At 42.1% G+C, this 13,955-nt stretch overlaps 1 long non-coding RNA gene across 1 annotated transcript; it reads left to right on the top strand.

The window, feature by feature from the left end:
- Positions 1 to 842: 842 nt before the first annotated feature.
- On the top strand, positions 843 to 5,098 carry LOC106952482 (uncharacterized). The gene is made up of 2 exons (XR_001426000.1): positions 843 to 1,517; positions 1,590 to 5,098. It is a non-coding gene; the product is annotated as an uncharacterized LOC106952482 (long non-coding RNA).
- Positions 5,099 to 13,955: the final 8,857 nt, after the last annotated feature.

The raw sequence follows: 13,955 nt of genomic DNA, 5'->3' as shown, positions 1-13,955 counted from the left end.
CATAGGCGGTTGGGATGTGCTGAAAAATGTTGTGGTTTGATCGTTACAACACCGACGGGCCACTGCGACAGAATGCATGCCGCTTACATTTGAGCTAAAAACCTGATTTCATGCTAAGCAATTCAGACACTCTGTCTGCGCTTACGAAGATTCACTCAACCAGGCGTGCTGAATGTGTGAAGCTTCTCCAACAGTGGGGCGGCCCAATGGTCTTTCCTGGTCTTTCCTGTTAATTTAGCTGGAATCTGTTTGAATGTGTGTGGAGTTTTGAATTTTCAGCGATATTGAAGACATTACACATCCACTTTACACAATAGAACAGAAATATTATTGTCACATTTCTGTGTAACAGCAGCAATGTGACAGGCAATAACAACAAACAGATTCTCACAAAGACAGAATATAAAACATACATAAAATATATAAAACGTATTAACAATGTTTCTGTGTTAGACGTGATCCAAAACATGTACATCACAAAGCTTGACGTTGAACAAAAATCACTTTATAACTTTATTTGTAGATCCACTTGAAACATTTTTAGAGAAGCTAACAAATGTGCCAACAAAATAAAGTGTTGGAAAAGCTCAAAAATAACTTTAGGTCATAAATGAATGCATCTGGTTCCTAAACGTTTGTCCTTTACTTCCTTTTCTTATAACATTTTACAGTCTAGACCTACAAATAAAATAAAATAAAAAAATGTCTGTAAAAGTCGCTCTTAAAAGAGCGACTTTTGCGATGTTGAAATTAAAATTAAGCTGAATTAATTTCTGTCATTTAAAAAAAAACAATGAAATCAAAGCATACATAATGTTCTATCAATAAAGTACAAGCGCAACGTGGAGTAAATTATTTAAATTACGTTTACAAGTCTTCTTCCATGTCAGTCGGGAATTTCATTTTCCCGTCTACAGCCTCAAATCCAAAGTTCCAAGTCAAGTTGTGAGATATTATTTTACACATCACACCGAGACAAATCATCTTAAACCATCCATCACAGGCACTGACTGAAAACTCACTGCTGATCTCCTTTACTTCCTGAATTTATTTCTTCTGCTCAGTTCAGTTCAATTTGGAAAACAATTTGTCGTCGGAGGAGTCCATATTTATAGATCCGTGTTCATTAAAAAACTAAATGAAATATTGAACGGGGGGCAAAAGAGACGGATGCTGTGGGAATATTGCTCTCTGTCTCTGTAGGGGGCAGCGTCGCACAGTTTTCCGGCTGCAGCCCAGAGTGTGACTGCACAGATTAATCCCTGTGATGGAAAAATTCATTGGGTACATAAACGTAGCAGCATCCCGTTTTACTATATCTGTCTTGCTTGGACATAAACGTCAAATGCTGACACACACACACAAAAAAAACAAAACAAAAAGAAAACACTTTGACTGATTTGATTTCAGGCTCTCAGACAGTTCAGAGCTTTGATCTAAATGTACCAGGAACGAAAGGACGGCCGATGGAGGCAGTCGAGAGCTCCAGGAAAGGAAAAAACAAGCCAGTGCTTTGAGTGAGAATAAACTTTCCTCCTGCATTCATTTGCATTTATGTTTCCAGTAAATAAATCCTTCTTGTATTGCAGAGACAGAGGCCTGCCTGTGAAGAAGTGGAGAGCAGCACTCCAAGCTGAAAGAGAGAGAGGAAGGAGGACGAGACACAGACTAAAAGCAAGAGATCAGAGGAAAAAATGGCGACGGAGAGAGTCGAATTGGCAGAAGCGCTGTGCGATGGATAGGAGGAACGCTGACGGGAAGAGCTTCGACGATCCACTGCAGCGTGGCGAAAGGGAGCGCGGTCGACTCTCCGTTGAAAGACGGAGACGGATGTTACCCGGCGGTTCGTCACGTCCCCCTGTGGGGTCCGGAGGGGCCCGGCGGTGTCTCCCGCCTGCTGTCAGGCCTCTCGTTCCGTTGCCCTCTGCTCTTTTTCAACATCTGGAGCCTGTTTAGTATCACAAACACTGGAGCTCCAGCCATGACAAGTCTGCTGAGAATGACTGTTTCGGAACCTTTTTAGAGAGTGATAGGATTTAAGTTGAACACCGTTTATTCCCCTCCCCCTCCGTTGCCCCTATTCATTACATTCATTGCAGCAATCATTCCTAATCTAGTAGCTCTAAATCACCAGGCCTCCTTGTGCTAACCTCAAACTGCTAAATCATGTTTGAGTAAAAACTTTGGTATTTTTACTGGAAGAAAATTTGTTGTTTTTAATGGACGAGCCTTCCAGGAAGGCATGCATCACCGTGGGGCGCCTCCGTGATCTCAATTAACAACGGCCGCTGTAGTGCTTGCAGATGCTGCACCGCTCGGATTTTAACTACCTCAACGCTGTTCCTTTGCTTGTCAACACGAGTGAGTCACGTTTTTTTACGCTGAGGATTTGTTTTTTGTTTTTTTACATAAGCTGCAAACCACCACCAATTTGTAGGTAGGCATGTGTTCGCGCTCAGCCCGCCCCCTGCGGCCCGAGGATTAGAGGCGAGCAAGCGGCTCTCTGCGAAAGCGTTTAACGCTCGGATTTCCACGCCGCTCACTCGGAAGGTGAGCACGCCATTCATGTTGAGTGGTCAGCGACGTGACCTCCGCCCCCTCTCGCCCCCCCAGATGCCCGCTCGTGGGAACCGATCCTTCAATTCGCCGCGTTGGTTCAGGGTCGCAAAGGTCTCCTCTCTGGTCAGAGCAGAGATGCTACATAAATAAGGTTTTGGAGGTGGGGGAGTCCCATTTGTAGCTTTTAGAGTCGAAGGTGCTGACAGCATATATGCATATATGTACACAAGTCAAACGTGCTGCTAAGTTAAGCTTCCAGTTGTGATACTTTGTTTTTTATTGAAAAAACTTTGGGCACAAAGCCAACAAAGTATCAGTGGGGCGCATTTTCCGCACGCAGCTGCGCTACAGTGCTCTCGTGTGTTTTGTGTGTGTGTGTGTGTGTGTACAGTCAGGAGGGGGTCGGTGTGGGAGAGGAGGAGGGAGTTCCTGGGCACCAGGCCTGTGACAGTAAAACATTTCAGAGGCCGTCCGTCAACGGCCTAATGGCTTCAGCAGACGGGGTCTGGATTCTGGCTTTTCCCCACCGCTGACACCAGCGGCCATAAAACACTGCTTGTTTGGAATGCAAAACATGGATCCAAAGGATGTGAGCAGGAACGCCGGCGGCTTACAAAATAAAAGTCCTTCGAAGTTTTTCTTTTTTTAAAAGAAAGACGTCAGAGGATGAGGGGTTTCGGTGTGGAGGTAGACGGAGGAAGGAAGGTGTCGGTGTTTACAGGAGGCCGTACCGACAGACCTTTAACACCCAGAGCCAAAAGGACGGGAGAGTTTAATTAGTCTGGAAAACAAAACTACAACAACAAAAATCACTATTTCTTCTTTTAATCTGAAAAAGTAAGACTAAAACAAGTGTCAGGAACTGCATGCATGCATTTGATGCTTTTAAAATGAGTTATTGAAGATTATAAGCAGTTAAAGCCATATGTGCAGCAGATAACGCTGCTGGCATCTTAGTGTAAATCCCGATTAACTGTTCCCTGGATGAGCCTAAAATAACTGGGGTTTCAGAAACATCACAGTGGTGTCAGCAAATGCTGTTTTATAAACATGTAAACCGCATTTTTAACAAAATTTGATTAGATTTTTAATTTATTAAGGAGAAAATGTGGCTACATGTCAGAAGAATATTTAAGAATATTGAGAAAAATGGGAAGCTATGATGATTACCTTGTATTAATCACATAGTGAGTGGTTGCTGGAGGACTCAGCTGCAGATGTGATGGTGGAGGAGATGAAAAGCAACAGCCCTAATCCTAACCCAACAGAAGAAACGAAAATAGTGCAATGAGAAGTAAGTAAAGAGGAGAGAAGACTGAAAAAGAGATTGGGTGAGTTTAGTCAGGGGGAGTGCTGAACAGCAGAAGGCCAGCAAATGAAGGAAGGTGAATAAAAAATATCTAGAAACCAAAAAGGGAAAAAGTCAAAATCAGCAAAAAATCCTAAACCAAAACGCTTAGAGAACAGAAACACGACAATTAATGGAGGAACTGACATGTAAGGAGCGAACCTGTATGGCAAGACCACAATGACAATAATGAACAACTCTTGAGAAATCAGAAAACAAACACAAAAAGAAAAATCAAAACACAAACGCCACATAAGAATGTCACACGAGAATCTGGAACCATCGCCTTAGAGGGAACAAGTGGGTCCATAGAAAGACATACGATGTTTTAGGGAATAAAGAAAGTTCACATGGGGAAGGGAAAAAACAATCAAAAGTAGGACACAAACTGTGATGTCTGAAAATCCCTCAAGGCTTCTAAAACAAACCATGTCCAAACCCCTAGCATGTTTCCTGGTGTTGCCCCACCTCGTTCATTCAGCGTGAAGGTTGGGTTGCAGTGATGACCCCCTGCCTGGAGCTGCCAGACAGCAGACTGCTTATCTAACAAGTGCTGCCAGCAAGTTACCAATCTAATAACAATAATCAAATGAATCAGTAGTTCTTCTAGCTGAGTTTATGACTCACTGCCTAAAGACGGGTTCTGTTAATGAATGGCTTTAATCTCAGTCTGATAGGAGACTTTTTTCTTATGTCTCTGTGCCGCTGAGGTCATTGTCATTTGTTGCTTGTTCACAAGCCACTCTCGTAGGTGTCTTTGCCATGGAAACAAAGATGCGAGGGTGATCAGACGTGTGAGCAGATCCATCTGGAATGAACTCGATGCTTATGGGGCTGTTAGCAGAGAGCTGCACTGAGTTATGTTTGGTGACCCGCTGACGGCGGATCTTTAACTTTCTAATGACAGTTTTGTTGTACTTTGCTGGATGTCTAACACTGAGCCTCTTCAGCCTCTGTTTTATTCCATTGTTACAGAACAATAACCTAAATCACCACCTGTTAGAGCTGCCTTCGAGTGGAACTAAGTTCGACATTGATCGACATATTTGATGTGTATTTTCTTGACGTTTTTGACAAAACTTAATGTTTATTGCTTGCTTCATAATTGCTAACTGTATGTTTTGATGACAGAAAGCACTTTGACTTACCTTGTTTCTGAAATATGCTACAAATAAACCTGATTTGACTTTACTCAACAGGCATAGGAAGCAATTATCCTATAACATTGGATCGAGAGGTGAAAGAGCTAGCTGTAAAGCACAGAGTAAGGAATCATCATTATGTTTGAAATCAATATAGAACATGTTTACAGCCTAAATCTTTAGTCTAGACGCCCAAATCCTGTTTGTTTTTCTGCTTTATTATGTTTTTCTGAAATCTAATTCATTTTTATGAAAGTTCAGGAACATCTTAGTTTTATTTTATTTTGTTCTGAACTTTTGATGCTTAAACTAAAAACCAAGTTAGCAGATAAAAACAGCTTAATTTATTTTCCTACGGTTGTCCTTTAATGATGTCTATATAGCACACAGTCCAAGTGTTTTTCTTAATTAAAATCATATTTTTGAATCAATTTAAGGCTTTTCTAAGCTTTACATCGTGTTATAATGTCATTCCCAAAATCAACTCGAAAACTCAGCTCCTTCAGACTAGCCAGCAGCAATTAGCAAAGGTGGAACTGAGCGTCTGCTGAGCTCATTATAGGAGCTACAGCTCGGTGCAGCACTGGTAAAAACATTCTTAAAGGGTTAACTGAGGAGCCATGTTGTGGTGACTTCCTAAAGGCGGATTTTCAAAAAGAGAAGGAGCTTCTTATAGAGACAGAGGCCCGAATTTAAGGCATTAAATTACAATTTTACTTCAAATTATATGTATGTAACATTTTTGCAACAACTGAAGTTAACAGTTACTCAACTGTACTATAAAATAGTTTTTATGTGGCTGGAAAACGCATAATCCTGCCCTTTATAAGTAGATGAAATGAATGAAACGATTTCCAGTGAAATGACTAGATGAAGGCCTCTCTGATCTCATCCAAATGTAATTTTTATATCACTAAAGGTTATCTGCAAGTCAGTGGAAGAACAGCGTTGTGAATAACTCATACTCTGATCCATCCTTTACTCAGCCTGCGTTTCTTATCTTGACTATCAAGAACATCGTAGGTGATGAAGTCCAGCTCATGTAACGGATCAGCACCTTCCCCATAGACTGCGATCAGGACAGGTTCTCATTTAGTTTTCAAACCGTCTTTCTTTAAAACAAAGAAAGTTGATTTTGTTCCGTAGAGACCTAACGTAGGACGCCGTAGCATGTGGCACGTGGCTGTGTGTTCTTTTACACACACAATGAATCGATGGTCCCCGAGTTTCTCCCGCAGGTCAGAGAAAGAAAGACATCACACTGTCATTGAGCTGGCAAATGAAACTCCTTTGCTTCTCTCCGAGAAACGATTTAACGATTCACTGGACGCACACCCTCGCCCGGCCAGCAAAAGAACAATGGCGAGAAACGCCTTACACACGAATTACAACAAATATATGTTGCTCTTTGAGTCCTAAGCCACTTTCAGTGGGAGTCTGTGTGAGTCTGCATTGTTCATGTGTGCAATAGAAGTCGGATGCATGTTTTTCCACACGACAGAGGTAGAGGGCAGTGTTTGCCTTATCCAAATCATCCTGGCTGCATGAGATGCACTGAACGTCTGTGACCGAATAAAAGTGATTAGCTCCAGTTTCCGAATCGAATGGCTCTTAATGAGAGTCCCATGCAGAAATAAATGACACCCTAAAACAAAACTGACAAAAGCAAACTTTACAATTCCTCAAGTTTGGAGGTAAAGTGAGGCTCTGACAGTCCTCTCCTCGTGGTTTGCATCTCTGCAGTGCTTTGGTGATCCTAAGAGGGATTGTTGGCCATAATTGGTGCTCTAACACTTTTGTCTCCTCTGAAGAGACACATTGAGAGCGTCTTGAGAATAGTCCTGAGTGCATCTGTCTTCTGTTGAGGAGTTAAGAATAGTTTGCTTCTTGAAAGCGGCCTCATTCACCCCTAGAGTCCGGGCCTCCGCCAAACACTCTGCTTCACGTCGAGGACGCTGCTGCTGCAAAGCTTTGATCTAAAGAAACGTGGAAATGGGAAGAAAAAAAAAATCAAGGGACGTGGTTTTTGTTTAACTTTAGTTGCTGTGTCTGTTATTGTTAGATGTGTTTTATTTCCCTTTAAAAATTTGTAGTTTTTGTTTTACTTTTTGGACGTCACCACCTACATATTCTGTGACAATTTTTATATTGAGAAAGATATAAGTACTCTCTTTTAAGGTTACCTTGTAATTAGTGTAAATATCTGAACTGTTTTTCCAGGGATTATACAGAGAGTTGCACTAATCTCCATAATGACTGAAATTTTCCATATTTTGTCATCATTAAGTCAGCAAAGGCCGGTCACAACAACAAATTAGTTCTCGTGACAACTGATTCTGACAGCTGTGATAAATTTCTCTATTACTTTATAGACTTCTTGCCTTGGCTGTCCCTGTATTATTTACTAATAAGTTGACTTGTGAAGGCAGCTGGTTGCTATTTATCTTATTTTATGTTATTACGTTTTATCAGATGGGGAAGAACAATAAATGAAAAATGTTCCATCCACTTTAAGTTGCTTTAGATTCCTTTAAAATACATTTAAATTTGTGGTTTTTACAAGAGGAAATAAAAAAAAAAAAACTTCAGGCTCTGGACAATGAATCAAGAACAACACATATCGCCACAGAGACATAATCAGTATCAACAAATAATAGAATATTCAGTGATTTCACTGAACTCTGATCCAGAACCGCACAGCATTCTGGGAGACGTAGGCAGAGGAAAGAACATCTCACTGTCAGCTGTTCAAGGTGGGTGGCATCAACTAACTCACTCGCTCTTTGGTCACCTAGCAACAACCTGTTGTGTCAAAACTGCTTGAAAATAATTTTCAAAAAACAAAGTTATTGTTTTTGGGATGGGAGAAAATCAGTACAACAGCTCGAGTGAAAGCTATAAATAAACAAAAACGAATCAATAATTATAGATATCCACTCATATGAAAACGTTGCATCGAGATAAGTTTTTCAGCCATTTCCTGACTCGAGGAGTGCGAGATTTGCAGGACGCTGCGCACTGAACGCAGGAAATGACAATCTGGCTTCATTATCAAAACAAACATCCTCCTTTTCCTTCCGATGAGAAAAAAAGTCTTTGCTGATGGCAGCAAAAGTACCGCTGCCTTCCAAGACGCGACCGAGTAGCAAAACCTCCTAATGCTTCAGTTTGACGTTTGAAGCGAGTGACCCGCCAAGGTGCTGCGCGCCGCTCGGCAGCAGACGGGAGGCCGGCCAGGCACCAGACTAAACAACAAACAGACGCCTCTCTTTGGGAGAAGTCAGAGCCTAACTGAACTGTCATCAACGGGGAGGAAACGAACAGAAGTTCGTGTCTTACACGCCCGACGAGGTCGTCGTCTTCCACAGTCAGAGGCACAAATGCAAAGCCGTTTCGAACGAGGGAGCGTTTTCACGGTTGTCGTAATTACACGGCGACGGTCGGCACAATGACGAGACCTATGAGAGAGTGTGTGTGACTGCGTTCTGTGTAATTTATGTATGGGAGATGCGTCTGCTGGAGCCTCTGCGGTGCGGGGCCGTACAATAGGAGGATCCGGCTTTATAGTGGGAACCTCTCTTTGGCCCGGTGCCAACAATCTGGCTGTTGGTTTAGCCATTGATCCCTGGAAGTGGCAGCGGAGGCTTGAGGCCACACTGGTGTTCATATAAATCACAGGATATGGTTGTTTTTACTGTGGTTGACCCCCCCACTGCCATCATCCACCCTCTACACCCCTCCACCCCTCTCTCTATCTCTGCAATCCCTGAAAAAGCTGAGAGGTTTATTACAAAAGGCTGAAAATAGTCTTCTGTCTTCAGATAAAGCCGGCAGGCCACAACACAGATCGACATATTTATGAGTGTGAGTCCCACACTCGCGGTGCTATACATAACGAACTGAATTCTTTTCAGCCAGTCTCCGTTCACGGACCAGCCTCCTACGCAGTCGCAGACAGACAGCCAGGCTGGCACAGGAGCTGCAAATAGCTGTTACAGCTTCTGTTCTTTAATTAGAGGCAGGTTAGTTACAACTGAGATGGCTTCTATTGGGGCGGGTCAGTTGAACTGAAGTCTCCATGCGGTTTTAAAGTAAGACACAATCTGTCATAAGCAACAAAAAGCATGGGTTTTTATTACATTCCCTGAGTTTTGATTGCATTCCAGATTTTAAGAGATAATCAGAAAAGGTTTGGTTGGATCTTTGGCTTAGGAAGCTTTTAACTCAGCATACCATTTGTTACATTTGTCACGTTGCAAATGTTACAATTGCAACATTTGTTACACTGACAGTGCAGTGCTTTCACGCTGCACTGTGTCAAACCAACCAAACCCTTTGGAAACCTGTTCCCCTCCTCGCCTGTGGTGGCGCTGCACCAAGAAAATGACATAGAAACCTCAGAAGAAGACACTGAGTTCAAGTTCTTTCTTCACACACAAAAAAATAGGACATCAGATTTTAGCAGCTGGTAAAAAAAACAAAAAACAACAACAAGCAATTTGTCTCACTCGCTAGACTCACTTGTTTGTTTTGGTTGTTTTTTACCCAGAATGCCCTGCGCAGTAGCCAATCATTCACATATGCATTCGAACCCGCGCCACAGTTCACTTCAATAGAACTGAGGCCAAAGTTTGTTTTTTTCAGTCAACATCAGATTTCAATTGCGCATTCACCAAACGAACCAAACAAACTGGGAATCGTTTCAAGCGGAATAAACAAGACTGGTGTAAATACTCCTTAACAGTGCTTGTCGTAAGTTTTATTCAGTCCCAGCCGAGTCAGTAATTTCTGGAAGCACCTTTCACTAAAATGACAACTTCAAATTTTTTTTGGGATATGTCTCCACCGGCTCTGCACATCTTAAGCCTGACATATTTGCCCATTGTCCTTTGCCAAATCACCGAAGCAAAGAGCGGCGTTAAACAGCAAAATTTCAAGTGCCGACACACCTTCCCAGTTGGATTTAGGTCTGGACTTTGACTGGTCCATTCTATTTATTGCAGCTCTTACAGTGTGCCTCCGCTCCACTCTTGCATGAAACCATATTTCATTGTTACAAACCAGATGTAAGAAAGGAAAGAAATAAATCTTTTGTCTCATCCAACCAGAGCGCCTTCCTTCACGTTTCCTGTGAAGAAAGCCAGACGAACTCCTGGCTTTCTTCCTGTCAGTCTTCCATAAATACCAGATTTGTGGAGTGTGTGACGAGTAGTTGTATCTTTGTACAGATTTTCTCCTTTAAGATGTGGCCTTTGGATGCACTGGATTTTTGTTTAAGAGTATCGGTGTAAATTGAGGGCTGAGTTCGAACAAACGTAACCACTTTTCAGAATTTTATGCGAAATTAAACCATTCTCTGTTTCCACTATCAACTAAAAATCCAAACAAATACACTAAAGTTTGTGGATGGGGCAAGGCTTAGAGTTTAAATGTGTCTGCATGGCGCTGTGTGCATTTCTCAAAGCTTCATAGCAGATGTGAATCATCTACGTTAATCCACGTAGGTCATCTGCGATTCACAAAAAACCTTTATCTTGTCTCTTTACCGGTCATAAACCGTGTGCAGCCTTCGGCATGCGGGGCTTTTTAAAAAAAAAACAAAAAAAAAAAAACACCCATATTTCCATACTCGGCGAGATGAAAACACTTCCAATTCCCAAATTAAACACTGAAAACTGTTAGAAGATAAAAAGAGAGATTGTGTCCCATCTCCTCTCATCGTTCCCAGAGGCTAATCCCACTAGCTGCGCAGCTCTCGCTGTGTGTGAGGGCAGCAGACACACACACACACACACACACGGCCCGCAGCCCCGCCCTTGCTGTAATGAAAAGTGTTATGAATGTATATGTGCCTTAATTCTCTTCTACTAATGTCTGTGGGTGGCAAAATTAGGGTGGGCCGTGCGCGGGGGCCGCTTTAATGGGGAACCGTGTCCAGTTTAACCGGGCTACTCTAAGCCGATTTTTTAAGGTCACATTGGCATCAATGGGGGATTAGTTTGGTTCAGATCAATGTCTGATTGGGATCTTTCACTCTGCCATTGCCTCCCTCTGTCCTGGGAGAATGCAGCCAAAGTCTTGCGATTTGTACTTGGGGAGAAGAAAGGCTCTCCCCTCCCATGGAGGACAAAGACGCACATTAGCTCAGTTTTGCTGTTTTTTTCTCCTGCAGCAGCAAATCTCCCAGTCAAAGGGATCAAACGTATGAAGACATGACCAGTGATGGCACCCCACTGCAGCTGCTGCAGCTACTGTTGCACTGCATGTGTCGATGTGTCCGATATGTGTGTGTGTGGGTGTGTGTGTGTGTGTGTGTGTACGTGTTACAGTATGGGAAGGGGGGGAAAAAAAAAACCCTGCGAATGGCTTCACCACTAAGTGTACACATATGTTGTGAATGTATGGCAGTAAACATTTGTGAGCATGTGTGAGGAACTGGCTCTGGAACAATCGATGCCCACATTGGTGAAATGTTTGTCATGTTTCCCACAGGAGTCGGAGATGCTTCATCTGAGCTCCACAGAGAACCGTAAGGGTCACGGATAAAGAAAGGCAGCTTTTACGTTGCAAACATTCAAACCGCTTTATTTCATATCAAACAATTACGCCGCGTCTCGGAACATCAGTCATTCCCTTGAACTTTTTCAGATTTTGCCTCAGCCGCAAACCTTTGTGTATTTCAGTGGGACGTTAGACAGACACACGGTAGTTCCATGTTGTCAGAAGGTAGGAAAATGACTTTTTTTTTTTTTTTTCAAATGACCAACTAAAAAATGTGGTATTGTTCTTCATTCAGCCCCATTTACTGTGATACCGCTAAATTAAACCTTGTTCAGCTGTCAAAATGTACCTAATTATTAAACAGAATCAGTTAAGCAAACCAAAACAAGGTTTGTTTGCAGATTGCCTTGAGAAGGTGGAAGAAGATCAAAGCTTTGAAGGAGGGTTATTATGTAATATTAACTTTTTTTAAATTTGATATGTTATAATGTTATTCCCGCATCATAAACATACCTGGACTGTTGCTTTTAATCCTTTCAAGTGTGTTTAAGGGATCCTTTAACCTCTCGGGGTGCCTAAACGCTTGCTCTCACCAAACTCCGCCTACTTTCACAAAACTCCTCCTCGGAGCTGCAGTCTCCAGACGAGTTTCTGCATTTCAGAGCGGGTTTCCTCCACGCCTTCCCCACTTAGCTCCTCCAGACTAGCGGCGGCAGCAATTAGAAAACAACTGGTAAAACTGTGCATCAGCTGAGCTCATCATACAAACTTCTTCCTGTAGTGTGACAGTCAGCCACACCAACATCCAGTTCCGCTGTCCCCGGACCAACGACGGCCTGCAAAAATGATAAAGCGTTATAAACATAAAATGTTTTTCAGGAGCGAAAAGTTTCTCAGTTAATCCAAACATAGATGCATTCTGGCTTTATTGTTCATGTAGAGTGAAATATGTGCATTTTTATGTGTTACTTATTCCAGCTCAGTGTGTCATTATCCAATCAAACTGAAAACCTACTAAGCAAACAAAGCAGACCATAATTTCTATGCGAGCTGTAGAGAGTAGTCTGTAATTCCATCTCTTCTCTCAAGCAAAAATTCCCATTTTCTCATAAATAAAAACACAGCATGTTTGCTATGATTTGTCTTTTGACATTGGCATAATTAATGCAAACAAACAACAACAAAAAAGCTTACAGCTAGGAAGTTCCCAGCAATAACACTTAAAACGAACCAGTTATAAAAGGGGAAGAAACAAAAAGCTTGTTGATCTGGGTGACAGATTAACGATTCTCTGAATATGTGAAATACGAACTTTGCCAACATTTTAAATGTCTTGTGAAAGTGCTTTTCCCATGCTTACCGCGTGCGATTCTTACATCTGCCAGCACAAGCGTCTCAAATTACTGCTACAAGTGTACTTACAAGAGTCTTGAGCCCGTCTCTGATGCTCCTACGGAGCGACCTCTCCTCCCCTCTGGTTGAAGTCTATTGAGCTCCTTAGCAGCTGGGAGTGTTTTCTGTTACAAGTACACTGACGGTGGTTAGCTAAGTAAGGGTCACGGGTCAGGGGTCACGCCGAGTCCCGCTGCAGATGATGCTTAATTGACTTAGGAGCAACAACCTCGGGGCAGCCACCTACAGCAGCAATTTTATTGTCAGAGTAAGAACCAAAACAGAGGCAGACGTAACGCTCCGAAGGACTCCCTGCAGGGAGGGAAGACAAGCTGCTCGAAAGTAATACGTAAAGAAACAAGTGTTGCCTGAAGAGTTTCATCCAGATGGTTGGTTATGCTATGAATATTTTGTAAAATAAATTATGCTAATTAGAGGTAATTTATGTCGGAGCAAACAGTGAAATATTTCCTGCAAATATAAATGGATTACACAGATTATCTTTCAGTGAGTATTTTTCCTCTGTAATCCTTGTGTTTGCTGTGTTCACATATGTACTACATAACTTACTATGCATGTTTTTGCCCCGGGGCAGAAACATTTCACCAGTTTTCTTCTGGTGAGAGGAGCACCAGAAGAAAACCTGCAAATGCATGAGAGGAATGCGCAAACTCCACAGAGAAAAGCCCCAGCTGAGACCTAAACTGCAGGGTTTCTTACTGTAAGGTCAGAGAGCCGGCCGAGACGCCCCGGTGCAAGTTGTTAATGTTTGAAATGGACCGATCGTATGGCGCTGCATTTAAAAACAAACCGTTAAAGTTTTATATTCAAAAGAAGGACTAGAACCCACACAAAACAGTGTTAAATTAAAGGCGGGTTTCACACTTTGAAGATACATTTGTTTTTCAATTTTTACGTTAGGATTTGTTGTGTGTTTTTTTTTTTTTTTTTTTTTTTTTGGCCTTTTAAAATTTGGTTTTTTTACAAAAACTAAAGTGGAAACCCTTTTTTTC

Source organism: Poecilia latipinna, unplaced genomic scaffold, assembly GCF_001443285.1.
Source record: "Poecilia latipinna isolate Pla-1442-1.1 unplaced genomic scaffold, P_latipinna-1.0 Scaffold520, whole genome shotgun sequence".
In the NCBI taxonomy this organism is placed as follows: Eukaryota; Metazoa; Chordata; class Actinopteri; order Cyprinodontiformes; family Poeciliidae; genus Poecilia; species Poecilia latipinna.
Note: the sequence above shows the minus strand (reverse complement) of the source record. Positions and strands in the feature narration are given on the sequence as shown.